The sequence below is a fragment of the Charadrius vociferus genome, unplaced genomic scaffold, assembly GCF_000708025.1.
Source record: "Charadrius vociferus isolate BGI_N301 unplaced genomic scaffold, ASM70802v2 scaffold153, whole genome shotgun sequence".
NCBI lineage: Eukaryota > Metazoa > Chordata > Aves > Charadriiformes > Charadriidae > Charadrius > Charadrius vociferus.
Window position 1 is genome coordinate 1,581,490 of NW_009647939.1, and position 24,715 is coordinate 1,606,204.

A 24,715-nucleotide genomic window follows, 5' to 3' on the forward strand; every position below is an offset into this window, starting at 1 on the left:
GTTGTTTCTGCTTTTCTGACAGACTACTTTGAGCAACTAAAATGTTGTGGTCTTTCAACAAATGCTATAATACTCTCTATATGACCATATTTTTGTTTAGTTTGGTCTCTTGGGAGGAGAAAAGAGAGATTAACTTTGAATAATCTGAGAACCACAGGATTATAGTAATGATCTGACTACATTTTGCAGGCTTTTTCCCAAAGCTTTTCTAGCAAATAGAATTAATTTTACCAGCTATGAAATGCATTGTTTTATTAGGAAACCATAGAGCTTTTTCCATCTTGACTTTCTCTTGAAATACATACACTATCTGGGAACCACTGATAAAGATCTGTCATTTAAAATTACACTTATATTACTTATTAATCCTCTATATTTTCAGGAAAACACAAACTATGCTGTAAATGTATATGTTTATTTGGACATAAAAACTGACATGCTGGGGAATTTTTAATTTTAAGAGAACGACCATTTGAATCAAACCATTCAATCCGTTTAACAATTCAGTCTATAAATGAATGTTTAGATCATTGCAGGCAAATTGTGGCATGGGAACTGTGCTGTGATAGAAGGGGCAACAAACGATCATTACGAAGACGCTAGAAATGTCAGCTGACTCAGAGCAGTGGTGCCTACCACAGTACTTGGCCTCCAGCAGCAATAGTGGGAAATACTGTCTCGGTAAACTGCATGAGCCTGGCCACTGGCCATTGCTGGTGACCTCATACTTCCCAGTGCCTGCATCAGGCATTATCACTCCCATTGGACAACTCATCTCTCTGAATAAGTGACTCAAACTGAGCCTTGGGAATCAGCTTTTGAGCTACTGCAAATACTGTGCCCTGGTATTAAGGCAAACCAGCTTTAGCTTACATTAATATATAATTTCAGCTGTGTTAATTTAGCTGAAAACTGGGGGCTCAAGGACCGATTAACAATCAAATAAGATATTTCTACCTCAAGGGTGGTAGTATCATTTCAAAGGGTTCTTTGATGATTGGAGGTAATATTGATTATATCCATTAATATTTCTTATGAATCTGGGATAAACTGTTTTAAGAACACATACAATTGTTAATGTATTAGTATTTTTCTCCCATATCCTTCATACTAGTTTGTTTAATCAGCTGGGCAGGGTAAACAGCTGTTCAGTCAGGTTTAATATGAAAATGACACATAGGTGACATAATTTATAGTCCATACAGAGGCTTCCTTTTGTTATTACAGGTGATAAAATAATCTAAAAAAGTAATAGTGTATAAAAGCAGCAGCAAGTAACTATACTGGTGTATGAATACAACACTACTTTATGAAATATTTAAATACCCTTCAAATGTGTTCTCACATGTAAATAATACTTTGTGGTCAAATGCTGATGTCTTTTCTGAGACAGAAAGTTTGCCTTCGTTGCCTGAAGGTTACTTGGAAATCTGTTTCTTTACATCTTAGTTATGTGTATTTTATCCGTAAGTTTCATGTGAGAATGAATATTTATTTCCAGTTTCATTTTTGGTAGTTTTTTTAACAAAACCACCATTTTCTGATGGTTGATGTGCTTTGAAACAATGAGCAGATTAAAACAAAGTTTCATTGTCAAAGTCTTTCTATTTCAATGTGTCAGACCAGTTTTAAACAAACAAAAAAAACCCCAGAAACAAAGTAAGCTACTTAGCTGGCAGAGAAAACCTTACAAAACCATCCCAGAACTACTGCTTTTAAAAAGCTAATGAAAAAGTAAGATTTTTCATTAAATGTTTCCATAATGTAATCTATTTCTAACAAACACGGAATTTTCCAAGTCCACTGCCTCCCTCTGTGGAAGGTTTCCATCCGCTCTATGAATAACCAAACAACACAGGTTAATTTGCAAGCATAACTGAACAACATGAACTAAAGATGAAAAATGCCTTATATAGCGTAATGATGAATATAAAATCTAAGGGAGACTTATTGTTAAATCATGATCCTGTATCAATTAGGCTACACTAAGGGGGCTGGGGTGAATTTCAGTATGGAAACCCAACTCTTAGGTAGGCAGAAGCACCGTAAATTAATTGTCATCTAGAAAACAAAACCCTAGGTCTCTCAAGTGGCTGTTTCTTGCTGGTTTTAATCTGGAATTTTGAATTGAGTGGGCGTTCAGCTATCTTCTTTTATTTCTGTATTCTGAGTTTTTGTTTAGTGCTTATTTGTGATGTTAACTCTATGAGAATTCCCCTTCTCTTTCTCCCCTCTCCTCTTATTCATTAGATGCCCCAGAATAGGTAAATGATTTGTTGACATTGTCTACAGTAAGCCTGCCACATAATATGGGGATGATTGTTCATCAAGATGATGCTGTGCATGTTTCTTAGTATCCTGTGGGAGAGTGAAATAAAGCAGTAGTCAATGACTTTTTTAAAAAAAATCTAGCCTCTTTTCTAGTTGCAGTAGCCCAGCTGCAAAGCTTCAAGCACATTGATTTGTTTTGTGAGCAGAGTTGTAATTTCAGTGGTGTCCATTTCAGCTGAGATTGTCCTTAGTAGCTGATGGCTTTTTAATGTTTTGATGATCAAGCATTCGTTGGTTACAGTCACAGGCTGCCATTTAATAGAGTGCATTTTATCTTCTTATTTACATGCGATGGAGACCATACAGGTAGGCAATAGCCTTTAACAGCTTTGTTCTTTTCTTAAAGGAAATATTATCTATTAGCTCATATATTAAAAGACATTTTATTTCTTTATATGTGCATAAATGGGTTTAAAATTAAAGTTTTGAGGCTGACCTTTTCTGTTTCACTGTTTCTTTTATAATCCATCACGATCACATGTTATTTTACCTAATATTGTTTTTTCTGTTGTTCAAAGCACCACAAGTAATTTGCCATTGATTTCCCCAATAACTTATTTCTCTCAGTGACCTTGCCTTTCCATATTGATTGTGTGTCACAGGGACAGTAAACCACTGTCCACAGTAGAAGATTTGGATGTACAGCAAAATGAATTCATATGAACTGAATGGAGACTGGGATTGTGAGGGCAGGAAAAGGTATTAGCAGCAACTGACCTCATCTTAATCTCTGGAGCCTTCCTTTAGGACTGGTGGAGGAAAGAGACACAAGCATAAACCCCTGACCCTCCCAAACCTATGGGCTCCCACTCTTGGTTCCCGTTCTCTTACTTCCAGGAAAGAACCTAAATTGGTTCCCCACTCCAAGCTGCATTTACAGCCACCTCACTGACCGTTCAGAGGGCTGGAGAGCCTCCTCGAGCTGAGGGAGACCTTTTCCCTACCTTGCTCTTCTCTTTGCTCTCTGTAGAGGAGCAAAAGCTGATCTCAAGGAGGCAATAGGTTTAAACCACTCCACTCAGGGCCTAAAAGCTAAACTCATGTTTGCCCCCCCCCTCCCCTTTTTAATATTTTTTTTCTATACCTGCATGCAGTTTACCCACCTTCTTTCTTTCATGTCTGAAGGAAGCAAAGACCACTTGTTAAATCTATTTTTAATCACTTGGGTGAAATGCTGTTTCTACAGCAAATGCACCATTAAGTACCCATCTCCCTACTGACACAAGCTTACATCTCTGGCTGGTTTCCTGAAACTCATAGGAACTTGGCTCCGTTTGATCTTCTAACCTCAGCACTTTCGATGGGGTACTCCTGCCAGCAGTATATTTTATTTTAATCTTTATTTGCAATAATTTCTCTTCTTACCCTCAAACTCTTGTCATGGGTCAAAGGGAACACACCATATATACAGAGCTAGGAAAGTGTTGGTTGTTTTAAAGTAGTAATTTTCTAATTAGATACTAAGAATGAACTTACATTTACAGCCCTGTCACTAAAATGATCTTAAGGGATGAAAATTTGGTGATTTTTTTCCAAGATTTTGTGTTGAAGTATTATGAAACCTGCTCTGTGCTCACACTAGGCTGCATGTACCTGGTTTCAGCAGCTATGCCATCCTTAGCCTGGCTACAACTTGGACGAAAGACTACTGAAGAAAACCAAACAACGTTATTAACAGTGATAAGAAAGGCATGAAACAGAGGCCATGACAAAGCGTTTGCAAATATAAACTTACACAAACCAGTTTAGAGGACATATTTCATTTAACTGGCTGGCTTGTCCAGATGAGAATGAAAAATGAAAAATTGCCAATATCATAAATTTGTGGCTCATGAGGATGGACTGAGTTAGATATATAGTTGATTTAGGAGGCATGGTATGTTTTTTTAAACATCAGTAAATACTGAGCTTTTTTAATTAGTCCCATGGGATTTAAATTCTGTATGTTTACTTTTGATTGAACTGGCTTTCTCCCCCTAGTAGTATGGCTCAGGAGATAAACCATACAAAATATGTCTTAGAAGATCTAAGACAATTCTCTCATTGATTGTGAGGGGGAATGAGCTGGCCTTCCAGACCCAGCTAGCACTACCATCTGTTGTTCCTGCACCTGTAGCTGAAGAAAACCATTAGGGTCAGCCCCACAGGTATTTTTTTTTGTTCTTGTCATCCCAACAGTTCTAAAAACAACTCCAGGAACACTGTGTGATTCCCTTTCGCCCTATGTTAAGAAGTATAATTTGAGATATAGTCCGGGATTGAAATTATGGGAATGTCTTACCCCTGTGTAGTTTCACCCAGAGCCCCATAAAAAGAAACTGTGGTAACAGCAGTAGACCTGTATACCTGCTTAGGTTTCTCTAATGTGATCTTCAAGACCGACAAGTATGGACTAGTAAAAAAAAAAAAAAACCCACAAAAGTTCTGCTTTCCGTGAATGTTTTTGGTATGACTTGAGACATTGACAAACAGATATTATAATAATAAGCACATTATTGTAAAAACTGTAAAAGTAATAGGCGTCCCAAATGGTGCTGCAGTTGTTTATGCTCTCTATGATGGGAAACCTGGCAGCTAAATATTGGACTGCACATGGTAACTGCCTGCTAGTTATATTGCCAGTGATATTAACCTTATGTTTAAATAATTGCCACTATAATGTATGTCACTTTTTCTGTCCTCTTATCTCTTGGCTTTTTTTTTTGCCTTTTTTTTTTTTTTTTTTTCCTGATAAAACAGAAAGCAAAAGTGATCAGGACAGCAATAACATTTATTCCTTACTTGCTTTAAATCACAGTGAGAATGGGACACAACAGACCAACAAGTGCTAAAAATACTAATTGTAAACCGTTACCACCAGTCTGGTCTAAAAGTGGGTAAAACAGCAGAGCTGTTGCCAGTTTAATGTTTCTTTTCTGTCTTTGTAAAGAGGTGCGTTGTGATGGTAGCACCTGATTGCTTCCATCTGGTGTTCAACTAGCTGGTAAGGGGGTCCAGGTGAAGACTTGGGTGAAATGGGAGTCGAGCTGGGTCCAGGTGATGTGTGATGTACCTTACAGACTATTGACTTCTAAAGGACATCAGCAGCCTCTGTGGTGCCATCGAAGGGTAATGTAATTTGCAATCACTTTGGTGCCTGGTTATTTGTTTGGTGTCAGAGGAGACAGACCTTGCAGACAAGGATGTGTTAAAAGAGGTCATGTACTAGTAGGAGCTCAGCCAGCCTGGGCACTTGGCCAAGGGAAAGCAGGGCTTCACAGAGGCACCCTTCAGTAAAGGACAGAGCGGATGGCTCTGAAATTTTGGATTTGCAGTCTGGAAGCAGGGCTTGGTTTCCTCTCTTTTTTTTCCAAGCTCCCAGGGAAAAAGTTGTGTTTGCTCAGGCTGGAACTCCACCTGGCAGAAAGAGTAGAACCTAATTGCAAGGAGGTTAGTGCTGCTTTGCGGTCTAAAGGAACTGGCTTCTACAACTATGTTTCACATCTATGGTTATAATTAAGGTGTAAGCACTAGCATGTAATGATACACATTGCTTAATTTGTAGCACGTTAATGGACATGATTTTGGTCCAACTAGTGTTCTTGCAAACAATGTCAGGGCATGTTTTTGTGGATAACAGTAGCCTAGGGTTGCTCTAAGAAAGCAGAGTGACCAAAACAGCTTTGAGGGGGGGAGAGTTTAATCATGTTCACGCAGGCTTGTCTGCTGCTTGCCTTTGAGGTCTGAGAACAGGCCTGTGCCTTTTTTTACTCACCTGTACAAATGTAGATCCAGGGCTTGATTTGGCAGGTCTTTGTAGGGATCTAGAGGCTCAGACTCTGACATGTAGATGAAAAAGTCAGTTGAAGTTCTTCAAACACTTCTGAAGCATGCATAGCTTCAGAATTTGGTCAGGAAACCTGTATCAGCTCATATATGGTGACATTTTCCAGTAACATATTTCCAAGCCTGATCATTTGTGTAGAGTTGAAAGCAATACTTTGATTACTTGTGAGCCACAAAAAATGTTCAGGCTCTGTGAGCCGCAATCATTCCTCATGGTCAATGGAAATTCTGAGCACTGAAATGTAAAAAAAGTTGATCAATCTATTGGATTAGCATGCCCCTGACCTACCATCTAACATTTATACTAATGAAAATTGACAAGTTTTTTTTAACCCAAGGATGTGTTTGCTTTTAGGTAACTCACAAATAGGGCAAGCACATTTTAGGAGGGCAGTGGAGGAGAGGAAAAGTCTATTTTTGGATCTCTAATTCTTTGAACAGTTCTGCCAATGCCATCTGTGGTTTGTGCATTGGGATTTCAAAACTCAGCAGTGCTGATAGGGATAGCTTTCTTCTCTGTTGACCATCTGTCACAGGTGCAGGAACCAGAACACATTATTAATTCTATAGATTTAAACTTCAGTTGGACTGGTGTGCTGGTTTATTGCTGTTTGCTTGTGCCCATGTCTCTGAAAAAAACTATAACCAGTTAAGCCAGCTTTTTTGCCTTTTTTTTGGGGGTGTGTGTGTGTGACATCCAGAAATGAGTGGGTGGATCTAAGTTGTGTCTCTGTAAAAGAGAAGGGAAAATGTTCCTTTAGGTTCTTATTGATTTACAAAGCAGAAACGGTTGCAAGAAGAAGTCTTGAACAGCTTATTTGTTCAGCTCAGCAGCAGGGACAGTCTGCAGATGATTAGTTCCACTCATGCCTGTATGTGTCATGGCAGTAAATACTGATTATTACAACAGCTTTTGTAGGAGATGAGGATAATTGAGCAAAAGTTAAAAACAAATGTATACTGACTGTTCTAAAATGTGTCAATACCAAGAGGCCTGGTTCGTATTTGCATTATTGCCTTTAAAGGGAGCAAAGCTATGCAAATACATGCAAAAGTCTCTCTAGAGTGTTATTGGTTATTATGTGTCACAGCTTTCCATTTTAATGAGCTGTCTCTTTAAGACAAGACTTAAGGACCAGATTTCCAACAGCACTATATACTAGAGAGGCCTTGAGAATGCAACAGATTAATTTCACGGTGCTTTGAGGTTTCAAAATTGTGGATTTATTCCATAATGGGACTAAAATCAAATGTGTTCCAATGTTTTTATTGAAAACAATGGCTGGGAAGAATAGTTTTGTCACCCCTGTACAAGTCCAGTTCCAGTTTCCACTTCAGACTATTGTTCTCCATCTTTCCAGAACGTCCTGAGTCAAAAAAGTAGGATTTCTTAGATAAATGTTTCTCTTCACGATTGCTAAGGTATGATAAGTAAACAAGCTCTTCTTAAGTTGATGTTTCAGTCATCATACAAACAGTGCAAGCTTAAGCATGCATGTAATTTTTAAGAGTGCTTACAATGTACAGGCAATACGTGATTTTTAATCTTTTGATTGAGGCCTCACAATGCAGACTGAAGTGAATAAACTGTAGAATTTTCCATTTAAAAGCTTAATGGTTTTATTAAGTATAACTACTAATCCACTGTTGTAAACAATTAGCCTTTATCAAGGGCTGAAATACTTGGTAGGAAGTGATATTAACCTTTGCTTTCCCTCTGTAATTCTTGATAGTTACCATCACCTTTGCTAATATGAGGATCTTACCTTATCACACACTTTGGGAGGATGTCTGCAGTGCAAACAGTCAAGAATTGTAACGTGTTGCCTCTGAAAAAGTCTTTTGTGCACGCATTATCTTGGATACTATCTTCAGAAATAGGTTACAAGCTGTTTTTAAATAGGAACCTTGGAGATCTGAGTGTTTTTTGTGTGCTCCTGCACCATCATTTAAGCAACAAAGTTGGCTTGTGTTGGCTACCTCTATGTTCGCCTCTAAATTCTGAAGCAATGTCTGTTTGTGGATACGTGCATCAAGTTGTTCAGAGATGTATTCCTCCTCTTCCTACATGAACCCAGCCAGAGAATTTAAAGACCAATAATAATACTGCTAAAAGTCAACATTAATTATTAAATTGTGGCTCACTTCCATTGCTGACCTGGCTGAATGACAGGTTGCAAAGAACCTGATACCTTTTTAATAAAACTATGAAATGTTAACAAGTGGGTTAAGGATCTGTGGCTAGAATGTAGTGGCTAGTACGTAATGGCTATGAATATGCATTAGCTTTACGAAAGACTATCACAACTTTTCCTTTAAAAAAAAAAACAAACAATGAAGTGTCCTCTGTAAATCTGTTTCATTGTATTCAAGAAAAAAAAATCAAACTGCAATTGAGTACAAAGAAGTGTTATGAGGGTGAGCAGAGAAATGCAGTGTTTATTTAATAAGACAAAACTGGAAGCGCTTCCCTTCTTCAGTCCAGAAAAAAAAGAAAGGATGGAGGATAAATGTCTGTTTTCTGAAAGTACAGAAAGTTGCAGAATGGGCCAGATACCTGGAAGGAAAATTAGCTACTGATTCCAAAGTAGTAGCCCTGATGGAGACCAAAGGATTATCTAGAATATTTCTTAATACTGTGTTGGATTGTTTTGTTTGTTTCTGATGGAAGAAACAAATGTGGTTTTCTTTTGTTTGTTTGTTTTGTTTTTTTTTTTTTTTTGAGAAGATTGTAAAAATGTGGGAAAAGTTTGCTACAGACTTTCTGGCACATTTGCAAAGTCTAGAAAAAAATTAATAGTAGTTGAACAAACACCTGTTTTCTGAGGCTTACCAGAAGCCTGTTTCAGAAATTAGAACTGAATTTTTAATTCCCAGAAGGCTTTCCTCCCAAATTCCCCATGATTCACTTCCTCAATCATGTTGCATGTTTGGCCAAAAGACAGCAGAATTTTTGTTTCAGGAGGCAAGATGACTATGGAGGAATATAGGACTTTCTGGTGAAGGGATGTTTGACTTTGGAAGTCTCTTATATGGGAGATCAGATCAATATTTGTCTTTTATCACCTTAAAGGCATGAGATAAAACTCAGTTTGCACTCCTCTTTACCTGTCTTTAGTGTGTGATTAAAAAAAAAAGTTCACAATTGTACAGCAACACACAAGGGTGAAACAGAAAAAAAACTTGATACTCTGCTGAAGACTAACATTTCTAACTATGCTCCAAGATATGATGATTGATGTAGTTGTATATTACCCTTTTATGATTGATATTTCTGAAATGTTGCTTTTTACCATAAAATGAGTGAACTGATTCCTGTGTATTAAAGTTTAATTATCAACCATGCTTTCCCTCAATTTCAAAGCATCAACTTTGTGTCCCAGCTATTTTCAGTGATTTAAGGTGGAAAGTTTTAAATTTTTTGCTTAGTATAGACTAACTAACTAATCTGTTTGTCTGCCAGAGGATATTGAGGGAATTTCCTATTTTTCGTTGTGCCTAGATAATAATAGAATCATAGGATATCTCAAGTTGGAAGAGACTGATAAGGATCCTGATCCTTGCAGGACTACCTAAAATTAAATCATATGACAAAGAGTGTCATCCAGATGCTCCTTGACCTCTGAGAAGTTTGGTGCCAATAAAAATTGCATCCCTTTATATTTGTCCACATTGGATTGCATAAGCCAATTATTGGCTTTATACCATGTCTGTACTCATGCTTACAATTATGTCCCCTCTTTCTTGCACTGTCTCCCCCCTATTTTATAATGTTTTAGAAATGCCACTCTTCTGTCTATACTTTCTACAGAATATTGAGTTCAGTAACAAGCCAGTCAAGTTACATAAAGATGTCAGTAGGGGATGTGGCGCTGCAGTCTGTGTCTCCGTAAAAAACCCGGATACTAAGCAGGATGCTTGCGGAATTGGCTGTCTTTCAGACATAGGTTGTTTCAGGGTTGTGGTACACTAGGAAAACAGCTTAGCAAAAGCTTTGATGCCAGTTGCTATTCCACAGAAAAACAGTTAAATTGGCAAAACTGTCATTTGGCACTCTGTATTCACCATTTCATTAAATTGATCTACCTTTAAGGAAAAAGCTTCTGTTGTTTATGCTTTGGCTGAAGATTCTATCTTTATCTTAACGAACGTAACCACTTTGGGGGAAGAAAAAGTGATACACCTTAACTGTTAACAAAACTCCCCAACCAGAGGACCAGAAAGGTGTTGAATTTTCCATGCATAGTTTTTTGGTTTTGGTTTTGTTTTTGGTTTGGTTTTGGTTTTGTTTTGGTTTTGTTTTGGTTTTGGTTTGGTTTTGTTTTTGTTTTGTTTTGTTTTGGTTTTTTTTATCCTCCTTCTTAGGAATAAAGGCCTTCCAAAAAGTATGAACTTACAGTTTTTCAAAAAGGCAGATTCTTCAGAAGGTGAAGCGCAATGAACTCTTCTTTCATACTTTGTGCTCTGTTAACCTTCCTGGTAACAGGTATGTAACAATTTGTCATGTATGACATGCATAGGAAAGAGCTTACTCCAGCTTCTGAATACCTGCTATAAAACTGCAAAGCAGAAGCTGCTGTCAACCCTCTGCCAAACACATGTATACCACCATCTCTTCTGCATCTCTGCTGTAGTCATCACCCAGCCTTTTGGCTTGTTTTATTGCTGCATCCATTTTTCTGTTACCCATTCAATTAATAATTTGTAGACTCCTGTGTGCCCAGAATATTACTGTTCATTTTCCTGCAAATTCAATTTCACTCACAGTGTAAACATGGGATCTTGACTAATGTAATCCTCTGGGGAGTTCTCAGAATATCATTCCTACAATAAATTAAGTTTAATAACTGAAACCCTTGGCGCTGTGCAAAAAAGTCCTTAGTGTTTATAAAGCGCCTAACAGGTGATTAACTGTTAATGTGTCTATTCACAGCCCTATAGATAGTCTAGTTATAATAAATAAACAAAAAGTAGTTGTCTATTCCCAGCATAGTTGTTTTTTATCCTTTTTTCTTTTTAAAAAAAACCCTGAGGCTAAGCGTGTACCTTCTATGCTTCAAGAGCTGTCCTTCAGGTTCATCAGTTATTCTAACTATTAGAGAGGAAACAAAGGTTCAGATCTAATGGGCTTTTAAAGTACTAAAAATTATATTATTACTAATTGCAGAGGTTATATGAATCTTTGACAACACAGTGAACTTTCCTTTATGCAACAGTCTTGGTCATTTCATGTCATTATTGAATTTAGTCTGAAAATACAGCTTTTGCCTTCCTTCCAGTCTTGCTCTTCCTGCTCTTAATTATTGTTCTTTATTGTTGGTTTAACTTGTAATGGTAGAGTATCCAAGAGATACTTCCGGACTGTAAAATAAAACTGTCCTGTGTTCTATTTGACAGGATTAGTTGCATTTGGGAGAAAAAATGAGTCCGCAGTATACTTCTGAATTTCAGTAATAGAAAAATGCATGGTTACTGAAGCTTATTCCTTCCAGACAGAAGCATACTTGGAGGTTATATTGTCATATGCTTTATAATAAGTTTTGGGGAGGAAATATAAGAGGGAAGTACTCATGTTCACCATACTGTAGAAATAATTAATTCAGCTGAGCATCATTAGCACTGAATAGTCTCAACTGTCTTCAAATGATATGTCCCAGTGCAGCATCTCTTTATACTTTTCAGCCTTTGTTCAATCTGAGTGGTTAATTTTCCAGTAATACTACTGCTACTACTATGCATCTGAACTGAATAATCAATCTGAGAGTTAAAACCTTACATAATTATTAAGTATCTCATCCAACAACAGGACATCTGTGCTCAGTGATCTCTGCTGGGATCCAATGGCTGGATCAATTAAATGGTTTGCAGCTAACTTCTGACATTTCTGAGCTGCTGTTATATTCAGTGGAGAGGTTTATGGGTTTGTTTACTTTTTTTTTTTCCGAGTTGTGAGAAAATGGTGAACTGAGAGGTTATCAAGAGATTAATTTCCAAGGTTTATTAGTGTACGTGTACTGTTTTAGGTGCTCTTAGCTGACAGCTTCTGTGGTAGAAGTTAATGTAGTCGCACCTATTTCTGACTTCTATCCATATTCTTATTAAATTGCCACAAATTACACACAACTCAGTACTGGCAACGTGTTGTGCAGAGGTCATCTGTGTGCTTGATATACCATATTGGCTGCAAGATCAAATTAATTAAAGTTATAAAATAAATTGTATATGGTATACCTTTGTTTAGCTCAAACTGTAGAAATCAACTGTGTCACATACACAACTTTTCAGCCTGAGCTAACTATCTGTTTGTGTCCAGGGTGGAGCTTTAACTCTAATACAATGCTAGGAGGCCAACCTGCTATCAGTCTTAATAATAGAAGCAATTGTATTTCATTGTGGGAAATAGCTCAACTCAAACAGCTCCTGCAAAACAGGCTAAAAGAGTATAGGCTATTTATATGTGCTAGTACAATAAAATATAACACTCAGCTGGTTTGAGAACCATCTCTCATCCTATTTTTTATGTTGCCCTTGTAGGATTAGGAACCTCCCCGCTCAATTTGAGGAACAAGTCTGGAAGTGTAAAGCATTTTAAAAAACTTTAGCTCATTTCTATGTTGATTCATCAGCACCTAAGGCAATTGTTTCCCATAATATCCATCCTTCACTAAAAATAGCTTCCCATCTAGAAATACATTAATATGTATTAGTGTCTAATCATGAGTAAACCGATACTTCTGAATAATCCAGTTGGTACTCACTGGAGTAGGAACCATGTAAAGCTCTTCAACATTACTGGGGGGGAGAGAGTAATGTCTTTGCATCAACACGTTACACAATCAATGTAGTGAGCTTTTTGAAGAGAGACAAATGGTTTTCTAGTCATCTTTCAAAGTCTGTTCTAGGCTAATTTTGTTTTATAGGTCTAGGAAGCCATTGTGCGTTCAAGAGTTAGCATCAAGACAATCTATGCACCAGTCCAAAAACCTGGAGAAACAAGGAGATGCATTACCTCTGTTTCTGCAGCGGTGTAGAGAAGCAGCTGCCTGGGGAAAAGTTTACCTCCTCCTTCATGCCATATTAAAACATATTTCTGTCTTTGTTTCTCTTTTGTCTTCTCTGGATCTCCCTGCCCTTACTCTTCTAGCCTCCAGTTACTCTACCAACCCTCTGCTTTGGTCCACTTATCCTTTGTGCTCATTTTACCACCCTCTGCTGTTTTTTTGCTGTCAGACACTTAGATGAGAGAGCAAGACATGATGACTATGATAGAGAGCAGTCTACCTCTGATGTACAGCAGCAATAAGAAAAGGTGGGAAGAACCAGAGTGGTGGAGTCTTGTGAGGTGTGTGATGGACAAAGGGCACCGTGGTGGCATGTAGAAACATCGTCATGAGGGAAGTTGTCAGGGGCATTGGATAGGATGGGCTGCTAGAGGTGAAGGAGCATGACATCTGTTGATGTGGGTTGATGTACAGCCAGCCAAAGCTTCTAGAAAGCAATAATGGCTTCATATTAGGGGAAAAAAAAAATCCCCTTTGGTCAACTGCAGCAGGTGGAGAGATTAAGACTGTGCAATACTACTCTAAATAATATTTTTTATTATTATTTTATAGAGCACTTTATTAACATTCAATATTAGGTCAATATTATGCCAAAGGGAAAAAGTGCACTCCTGGTAATTACTGTCCTATAAACCTAAATGCTAAAGTTAATGGGGAAGTGTTTAACAAGAAGTCAGTAAGAGTTTAAGGCAATTTAAATTACTTTTTCTTAAGTAAATGAATACTGGAAACTCAGAATACCAAAATTCACTGAGTTTGCATACTTCAGGTGAATTGTTTGTCCCATTACAGAAAGGAGCAGGAGTCAGCATGCTTTTGGACAAATACATTTAAAAATAATGACTAAGTGAGGAATTTCAAATCACACTCAATTTATAGCCCTTTGTATATTCCATTGCTTCCTATGAGTGATCATTCATTAATAATCAACAGGGAAAACAAATTAATCAGTATATTAATTTAATTACATAAAAGAGGGCATGCATATGTTGTTTTGATTTACACAAGATTAATGCATCTTTTGAGATGTTTTAATAGAAGAATTATTACTGTTAAAGGATTATTTAATTGAACTACTTCATGAGTACCATATTAAGAGCATTGTGTTCTATTTCAGAATACTTTAATATTTATTCTCAATAAGCAAATTCTACATGCTATACAAAATTAAAAACACTGAGGATGTAATATTTGCATGTAAATACTCTCAGTGTAGAACATAACTGTTACATTAGAAAGCTTATTCCCCACTACATCACTTCTTATTCCTGTATTGCATTTCACATTGTTTAATAACAGATTCACAGAGTGTTTTTCAACTGAAATTTTATATTCCTTATTATACAGCTTTTGTTAATCCATTGGATGTAGATGTCTTCTATCTGAGGGTAATTCTCTATTTAATTTCTAGAACTGCTACACTGGAGGAAGACAGTTTCCAATCAAACTGCAACACCCTTGAAAATATGTTGCAAGAAATGTTTTACTCTCTACATTTTCAGTGCAATTGTATTGGGTTTTGAGAGAATCAGCTCCAGTCACATGTTGTAGCTGATCATAGGTACTGTCCTATGTCACAGTCCATTTGGAACTCTCAAATTTATAGGACAATGTACTCTGTAAATTAAACTTTATTTTGTGAGATCATTAAGAAAGAAAAAAACACAACATCCAAGGGCTCAATTCCTTTCGTACAGAGTAGACTAATAAGTGAATTCACCAATTCATTCCTTAATTCATAAGGTTTCTAATACACAAGTTCTCTAACCTGCAATTTTCAACTCATGCATCTATGAGCAAAATAGTTACCTAGCTGATGGTGAGAGTGCTCATCGTTTTTCCCCCATCATGGTGTGGTTGTCCCCTGTATCACACTGGGAAGCACAAAAGCCTTAGCATTCCAGCTGCTGTTGAATTTGCTTCAAAAACTTTTTGGGTAAGCTGATTTATTTATACCTTCCAGCTTGGAAGTTTGGTCTATACTGTTTCCATGAGTAAGCGGATTCTAAAGAAACTGCCAAACAATCAATATGCAAGGATTATAGCTGCAGGAGACAGCAAGCTGCAGGTGATATTGGCTGCATAACGACATTTAGCCCTTTCTGGCTACCATGTCCTACCTATGAGTTGCCTTGGTTTGACCTAATGGCACTGCTCCCAGCATACATCAATCCTTAGCAGGAGCTGCATATTAGTAAAAATCTGAGCAGGAGTTGAGTGAGTAGTCACACTCCTATGGTGTTATTTCCAAATACTTATGTAACAAATTCAACCAATAAGAGATGCAGCTGTTTTTGCAGTGTGTTCTTTATGCAAAGAAAGCCTTACTGGTCTAAGAGCTCACACACATCTGTCATGGCTTCTTTTTCAAAACGCGCATCACAATCCTTTTTTCCTCAGATCATATTTTACGCATCACAGCATCGCAATCCTTTTTTCCTCAGATCATATTTTTTGTTAAATCTGATAGAAAATCAGATGTTTTAAATAAAATTCTTCATTTTTTATACTCTGGGAACCCAGAGTATTTCCTAATCTTTGTACCGTATAAGCCTATTAGAATAAAGTTGCCCATGGAAGTTCTCCTCAGGGCTGCTCTCCATCCATTGTCTAAGGAGAGAGTTTATTGAATGACTTGGGGATGATGGTGAATGAGAAGCTCAACATGAGTTGGCAATGTGTGCTCACAGCCCAGAAGGCCAACCGCATCCTGGACTGCATCAAAAGAAGTGTGGCCAGCAGGTCAAGGGAGATGTTTCTGCCCCTCTAATTTGCTCTGATGAGAACCTCACCTGGAGTACTGCATCCAGTTCTGGAGCCCCCAACATAAGAAGGACATGGGCCTGTTGGAGCGAGCCCTGAGCAGGGCCACAAAGATGATCAGAGGGCTGAAGTACCTCTCCTATGAGGACAGGCTGAGGGAGGTGGACTAGATGATCTCCAGAGGTCCTTTCCAACCCTGACCATTCTGTGATTCTGTGAGTTGGGGTTGTTCAGTCTGGAGAAGAGTAGGCTCCAGGAAGATCTTATAGCGACCTTTCAGTACCTAGTGGGGGCCTCATAGCAACCTTTCAGTACCTAGTGGGGGGCTACACGAAAGCTGGAGAGGGACTTTTTATATGGCCGTGTAGTGATAGGAAGATGGGTAATGGTTTTAAACTGGAAGAGGTAGATTTCGACTAGATGTTAGGAAGAAATTCTTTACCGTGAGGGTGGTAAGACACTGGAAGAGGTTGCCCAGAGAAGCAGTGGATGCCCCATTCCTGGAAGTGTTCAAGGTCAGTTTGGATGGGGCTTTGGGTAACTTGGTCTGGTGGGAGGTGTCCCTGCACATGGTAGAGGGGTTGGAACTAGATGATCTTCGAGGTCCCTTCCAACCCAAACCATTTGATGATTCTATGAAACAATTGAGGCATAAGAAACATCCAGAAATAGTTGCAGAGACAACATCAAGTTTGTTCTTTAATTATGAAATCTTGTGGGTTGGGGTTGTTTGTCATGTTGTGGTTTTTTTTTTTGTCATTTTTCTTCTTTTTTTAAAATTTTTTTTTTTTTTTGTAAATTTCTGTCCTTGATACAAAGCCATACAGAAGGAAATATTTGAATAATATGGCTGTACAGGCAGGAGTTAGAGGTAGAGCTTTGTGTGCCTGGCAGGAAGGTAAAATCTGATTATCTCTAAGGTAAATACACAGCTCAAACTACTGTGGCAGCAAAAGTAATCTCAGTATTATGCCTGCATTACCACCCTGAGGAATGAAACGCGGTGGAAAAGACATATAAATGCACTGAGTTGGCCAAGATTTACACATGAAGTTTGTGCTAGAGAAGGGAATTGACCACGGGTTTCTTTGAGTTTCAGATAGTCCTCTAGCCCTAATAAATCTTTCCTGCATATCTCAGTTTCCTCTGCCTTTCTACAATAAATGGGGGGATTAATTAGTTATGCTTTCCTGACTATCAGTAGGAATTTTGAGGATGCACAACTGGAGAATAAAATTGAGCATGCTGAAAAGGGAACTGATCAGGTCAGACGTTTCTTGCAACTACAAAGAGTATGTGAGGGGAAAAAATAAGTTTCCAGAGTACTCTTCAATATGTGTTACTATGATGTTTCGCGACTTTACTTCTCATGCATAAATGTTAGTCATATGGGATTACTCAGTGATATTAAATAAGTGAATTCCACCCCAAGTAATTTAATTCAGACTTCTTCATTTCATTTTCAAAACTTTAGAATGCAAGCTTTCAGTTGAAGCATTTCACGGATTTGTATGCTTTCTTAGCAAATTTAAAGATAACCGTAGTGTTTATGAGTAGCTTCTGCTGCTGCCAAATTTTCTTCTCACTTTATAGTCAATATTAGTAGTAGATTTACATTTTACTTTCTGCTACAGTGATCTACACCTATCTTTTCTTTGTGCTTGATCTTCTATTCATTTGGAAGAGAATGTCCTTCAAAAAGCAGCTTCAAAGTCTACAAAATGCCACTGGCATGACGACAAGATTTAACAAGCTGTATCTTTGAGCATGGAATACAAATGGACTGAAAATTTCACCTTTTTTGAATGCATAAAGAGAAAGTGCAAGGGAAAACCAGCTATACACCTTACAAAATGTTAACATTTGTTCAGAATAGATGTTTCATCAAAATGTCTGTGTTGCCTTCTGTAAATTAGGAAATAATGTAAAGGCATATTTTTTATAAAAAGTGTTCTTCAGGACTTTTTTTAAGCTTTAAAGTAAAGCACAGTAGTACCACCCACAGAAAACTGTAGTAAAACAAAAGTATTAAAATTGCCATATCAGGCACTCGAAAGTGCTAAGAAAATTTGCCTGTGGTGAAAGTTACTGTGTGATGCTTCAAACACTGATTGGGTCAGAGTGGGTCAGAGACTTAATGTCTGAGCAGGATCATAGAAGAAGTGATAACATAATTCTCCAGTAGCTGTCACAGATACTTGATGACTGGAGAAGTATGCTGAGATTTCAAGTGTTGAGTTTCTGGACTCAAACTCTGAATGAGCATATTCTCTATTGTGGAAAAACCTTCTGCCCATTACCCTTTGGCTTCTTGTCTCTCCAGCGCTCACTTCTTCCTCATTCCTGGCTCCTTTCTCACACACAGGAGTTCCCAAACACCATTAATTTTTCATGTTTCTCTTTAGCAGTCTTAATCTTAATTATCTCATTTGGGCTGCCTGTCTCAGTTCTTGGTTATGGGTCTGGGTTGAAAGCATTTGGAATAGCCTTAGCCTTTCCAGGTAAATTCTGCCTGGAATTTCAAAGCTATCACATGCTAGAGAAAGAACGCTCATTTAAATCTGACAGGATGCTGCTCCATATCCTGTACAGTTACAGATAGGAGCTGCAAAGGGACGGAGAATGATTTGTGCAGATGGCACCTTCTGAAATCTTTAGAGCTTAGCACCTAATGGTGCTGTTTGGATTAATCCAAAGTTAGGAATCTGTGCTTTCTTATTAGAAACTCTATGGCAGATATATACATACAAACATTGCCTTTAATGATCAAGTTTCTCATTTATTGAGAATGTTTCTAAGTTTATTAAATACCTGAAAAAGCATTAGTTGTATCAACAAAATCCAATCATTAGCAAAAAATCATTTTATAGTGATTCTATGATAAGACTTCTGCACTACAAAACTATCCCGGTTTCATCCATTCAATTCTGTAAGCCTTTTTAATATCAGAAAATATTTATATCAGTAATAACAAAGTTTAGAAATATATCTGTTGCTGTCCTGGTAACTTTTTGTTTCTGAGATGCTGCACAGTAATTTGGAAGATCAAAATAATCTGTTGAAATAGCAGGGATAATTAAGATTGTTACTTTGCAGTGTGAGGGGTGGGGACAACAACATTAGCAGTATTAAACTAGCAGATTTCTGTTCTCTCTGCTATCTGACTACCATTTCAGAAACACAGATACAGGGCCTTTTAACTGTTCAAAATTAACAATCAGCATATGTGAATGTCTTTATTAAATAGAAAGAAGAATTACATTTAGAGTGAGGAATCAATAAGATTTTGAGTGGATTCTCATTTACAGCTGCCTCTAAACATTTTGCAGTTCCCTCCAAGTAAAGGCTGTGCTTTGTAATTCTTTGTTTTGTTTCATACAGTTCAATCCTCTCTGAAAGTGGTGTCATACAGACCAAAGAGAGCAGCAGAAGCATAAGAAGAAAACACTATTGTATATGACAGAGCTCCGTGAGTTTGTCTGTGTACTTCCCTCCCTATTGTGATTAAAAGATCAAAAGGTACCATATCAGATTCATATCCACTGACAGGCTACAGAAAAATACTGTGCTGTCAAGTGGGTGTATCACACTCCTGAGCTGCCTTAAGAACTGCAAAAAAGGCAGACTGGAGTCTGAACCCCTCATGAGCTGATTCCATTTTGTTATCAATATGCTTTTGACAGATTTTTCCCATGACCTCTGTATCAGTTATAGAAGTATTAAACTGATGGTTTAGATTTTGAAGTAACATTGATCAACAGATACCTACATTTTTTGGACAGAATTTGGAATTTGGATTTGTAAAATGGCAGAAGACCACCACAGATATTAAAATACTAAAGACTTAATTTTGACATCTGCAACACCAGAATTTATATTTGTATACAACTGATGTGTGTTCTTTAATATGTAAATTATGTCAGCAATACTAGAAGTCTCTGTTACAGAGTTTGCTGCACACCTGATTTCTGTTCATATAGCTTAAGGTCTTAAATTACAAATTTAAACCAGCTTATTTCAGTGGCTGGAAACTCCTAGGACCATCTTTAAATTAGCTTTAAAAATTAATGGTTTGATTAATTATAAACTAATCATGATCCATATGGATAAAAATGCCTTAAAAAATCCTTAAAAACTCCTTCCACTCAGTTTTGTCAAAATCACTAGGAAATTCTCTTGAATGGGCATCCAGCATAGAGCAGATATGCCTAATCTAGACCCGGTTGGAGTGATATCTCCACATTAGGATAGTGCAGCAGTTTTCAACAGTAGTATTTTAGTCTAGAAATAATGAAACTGTTTTAGTGCAGAAACTTGCCTAAGCTGCTAAACTAGAGGTTATTAGAAAAGCTGTCAGAGTATTGTTCCTTGTTTCTAGTCCCAGTGAAAACAGTTTGAACAGGAATATGTTAGGTAGTAAGACAAACTAAACAGATGTTTTAAAATACTTAAACTAAATTGATATATCATGACCAAGTGGAGAAGGTCCAATTTCTAAATTAAAAATTATTTAAAAATTATTGAAAAATTAGAAGTACCCTTTATGTAGGGCTGCATTGTATTTCAAAACATCATAGAAACATCAAATGGTTTGGGTTGGAAGGGACCTCGAAGATCATCTAGTTCCAACCCCTCTACCATGTGCAGGGACACCTCCCACCAGACCAAGTTACCCAAAGCCCCATCCAAACTGACCTTGAACACTTCCAGGAATGGGGCATCCACTGCTTCTCTGGGCAACCTCTTCCAGTGTCTTACCACCCTCACGGTAAAGAATTTCTTCCTAACATCTAGTCGAAATCTACCTCTTCCAGTTTAAAACCATTACCCATCTTCCTATCACAACAATCCCCGTTAAAGAGTCCCTCTCCAGCTTTCGTGTAGCCCCCCACTAGGTACTGAAAGGTCGCTATGAGGTCTTCCTGGAGCCTTCTCTTCTCCAGACTGAACAACCCCAACTCCCTCATCCTGTCTTCATAAAAGTGCTCCAGCCTTCTGAGCATCTTTGTGGCCCTGCTCTGGACTCGCTCCAACAGGTCCATGTCCTTCTTGTGTCGGGGGCTCCAGAATTGGACGCAGTACTCCAGGTGGGTTCTCATCAGAGCAAAGTAGTTGGGCAGAGTCACCTCCCTCGACCTGCTGGCCACACTTCTTTTGATGCAGTCCAGGATGTGGTTGGCTTTCTGGGCTGTGAGCACACATTGCCAACTCGTGTTGAGCTTCTCATTCACCAACACCCCCAAGTCCTTCTCCTCAGGGCTGCTCTCAGTTCTCGTCCCAGCCTGTATTTGTGCTTGGGATTGCTGCGTCCCACGTGCTGCACCTTGCACTTGGCCTTGTTGAAATTCATGAGGTTTGTTTTGGCTGACTCCTCAAGCCTGTCCAGGTCCCTCTGGATAACATCCCTTCCCTCCAGTGTGTCAACCATACAACACAGCTTGGTGTCATCAGCACATTTGCTGAGGGTGTACTCAATCCCACTGTCTATGTCACCAGCAAAAATGTTAAACAACACCAGTCCCAGTACCGATCTCTGAGGAATGCCTCTTGACACTGGTTGCCACTTGGACATTGACTGCAACTCTTTGAGTGCATCCAGCTAGCCAATTCCTTATCCACTGAGTGGATATCCATCCATCAAATACATGCCTCTCCAATTTAGAGACAAGGATGTGATGCAGAACAGCATCAAATGCTTTGCACAAGTCCAGGCAGATAATGTCAGTTGCTCTTCCCTTATCCACCAACACTGTAACCCCATTGTAGAAGGCCACCAAATTTGTCAGGTTCAATTTGCCCTTGGTGAAAGGGCAAAGTTTGCTGTCACCCATTGCCTCCTTATTTTCCATGTGCCTTAACATAGTTTCCAGGAGGACCTGCTCTGTGAGCTTGCTGGGCACAGAGGTGAGATTGACCATCCTGTAGTTCTCTGAGTATTTCTTTTTTCCCTTCTTAAAAATTGGTGTTATTTCCCCTTTTCCAGACAGTGGAAACTTCTCTGGACTGCCATGACTTTTCAGCTATGATGGATGTTGGCTTAGCAACTTAATCCACCAGTTCCCCGAGGACCCACAGATGCAACTCATCAGGTCTAAGGATTTGTGCACCTTCAGGTTCCTTATATGGTCTCTAACTTGGTCTTCTCTTAGAGTGGGTCGTTCCTCATTCTCCCAGGCACGGCTTTTGCCTCACGTGACCTGGGCAGTGCATGGCTTTTGCCTCACGTGACCTGGGCAGTGTGGCTAGAGCACTTGTCAGTGAAGACTGAGGCAAAAAAGTCATTGAACACCTCAACATTCTCCATATCCCATGTAACCAGGTCTTCTGTTCCCTTCCAGAGAGGGCCCACATTTTCCCTAGTCTTCCTTTTGTCTATGACATACCTGTAGAAGCTTTCCCTGTTGCCCTTGATGTCCCTGGCCAGATTTAACTGTATCAGAGCTTTAGATTTCCTAACCTGATCCCTGGCTGCTCAGGCTGTTTCTCTGTCTTCCTCCCAGGCTACCTGTCCTTTCTTCCACCCTCTGTAGTATACTTTTTTTGTGCTGGAGTTTCTCCAGGAGCTCCTGTTCATCCATGCAGGCCTCCTGGCCTTTTTGCCTCACTTCCTCTTTGTTGACACACATTGATCCTGAGCTTGGAGGAGGTGATCCTTGAATATTAAATAGCTTTCTTGGGCCTCTCTTCCCCCCATCCCATGGTACTCTGACAAGCAGTTTGGCCTGAAGAGGCCAAAATCTGTTCTCCTGAAGTCCAGGGTAGTGAGCTTGCTGTTCACCCTCCCCACTGCCCTAAGGATCTCAGACTTTACCATTTCATGGTCACTGCAGCCAAGGCTGCCCTTGAGCCTCAGGTTTCCCACCAGCCCTTCCTTGTTGGTGAGAACAAGGTCCAGCATAGAACGTCTCTTCATTGGCTCCTCTATCACTTGGAGAAGGAAGTTATTGATGCGTTCCAACAACCTTCTGGATTGCCTATGCCCTGCTGTGTTGTCCATCTAACAGTTATCAGGATGGTTGAAGTCCCCCCATGAGGACCAGAGCTTGTGAATGTGAGGCCATGGTCCACGATGGACCTTTATAGCACATTACCATGACAGAATAACTACTTGAGTCAGTTCAAGGGTATTTGGAAGTATATTGATCAAAGATTACCAAGTATATTGGTTGATGATTTACAAATATAAGAGGAGTTTTCAAGCCATGTAATCATTATTCTCTCTCTCTCTTCTATACAAACATGGTTAACACCTGCACACATTTTTTGTTCGAAGCTTGTTACTGCACTGGCTTTACATTCACTGCATAAGCCTGCCACTAATAATCTTTATTTCCTGGACATGAAATCTCCTTTTTCTGCCAGGATTGGCACAGTTGTTTGAAATACTCTGAAGTTAAATGACTTTATGGACTCCTGGCATCTCAGTTTTAAATCTGGGAAGAGCAAAGATAACAGACACTTCTCAAAGTGATGATTAGTCTACAGCGGACTGTAAAAGCAGCAAATAGCTGGGTCCACGTGATGCACAGCACACTCGGCAACACAGAGAAGTTCTGCCAGGCAACATTTGAGAACAAAGAGGTGCAAAACAGCCTCTGGCAGTATGGAAGGGAATACCAAAATCTCACTTTGAAGTTCAAGGTTTCCATGTTTAGCACTACAGAAAAAAGTAAAGCATGAAATACATTCTAGTTTAAAATCTTTAAAAAGAAAGACACCAGTTGACATTTACTTGGATGACCATTGTTTCTTTTCTGTTGATGTCTTCAAATCAACAGACACTGCTTTAGAAAGCCAACCATTAACCCCCAAAGTTCAGGCCAGTTCACAAAAAATGAAAAGTTCTAATGACAACTATGCAAAGCTGGGAATTTCCTCTTGGCCCTTTAACTAGGTTTGTACCATAATCAAGATGAAATGTGAAGGATTTAACAGTTTGCTCAGAATCTGCTTTGTGCTCTTTAAAAGCTTCTTCCTACAGGATTCAAAAATTAGTCGATTAGAAACCAAAAAAAAAGCAAACAACAAAAAAACATGATCTTGCCAGCTGTGGCAAATGGAACAAGATATAAAAAGACAAATACAAAATGTTCTGTCAACTCTAATAGAGTTTTTTTTTTATTTTTATTTTCCACTTTGCCATCTAAAAATATTCAAGTTTTGTTTGCCCCCTTTTTTTTTTTTTGAGAATGTTTCTTGAGAATTAGAACTTCCATAATCTTCACGGCTCTTCTTCTAAGAGCTAAGATTTTAGCATGTTTAAAACTTAAAACTGTTATATATGACAGCCAGCCACAGAAACTACACTGTGTACTTACACGGGAGCACAATGTGCTCCTGTTTTACCCAGATCTTTTAAGATCAATTCTGTCTCCAATCCAGCTGTATGTAGAAAGGGAAAAGGGGAGGGGACAAACAATAAATTCAAGTCTGTTATTCCCAAAGGGATAACATTTCCTATGCCAATATAAACACCTTCTATCTATTTTCTTCCAAAAGTAGCACAACACTGAGGCTCAGAAAAATCCTAATGAAACCTCCTTTCTGAATTTAGCATTTACTTAGCTTTGCAAGCCTCAGGAATTTTAAAATCATATACCACTAAGCTGTTCCCCTAATGTTCTTCATTTCTTAAAAAAAATAAAAATCTTTCATTCTGCAGACTTACTTATTTTAATACCTTTACCTTCACTGATAGCTGAAGGTTGTTTATTTTCTTCCTTCCCCACCCACAG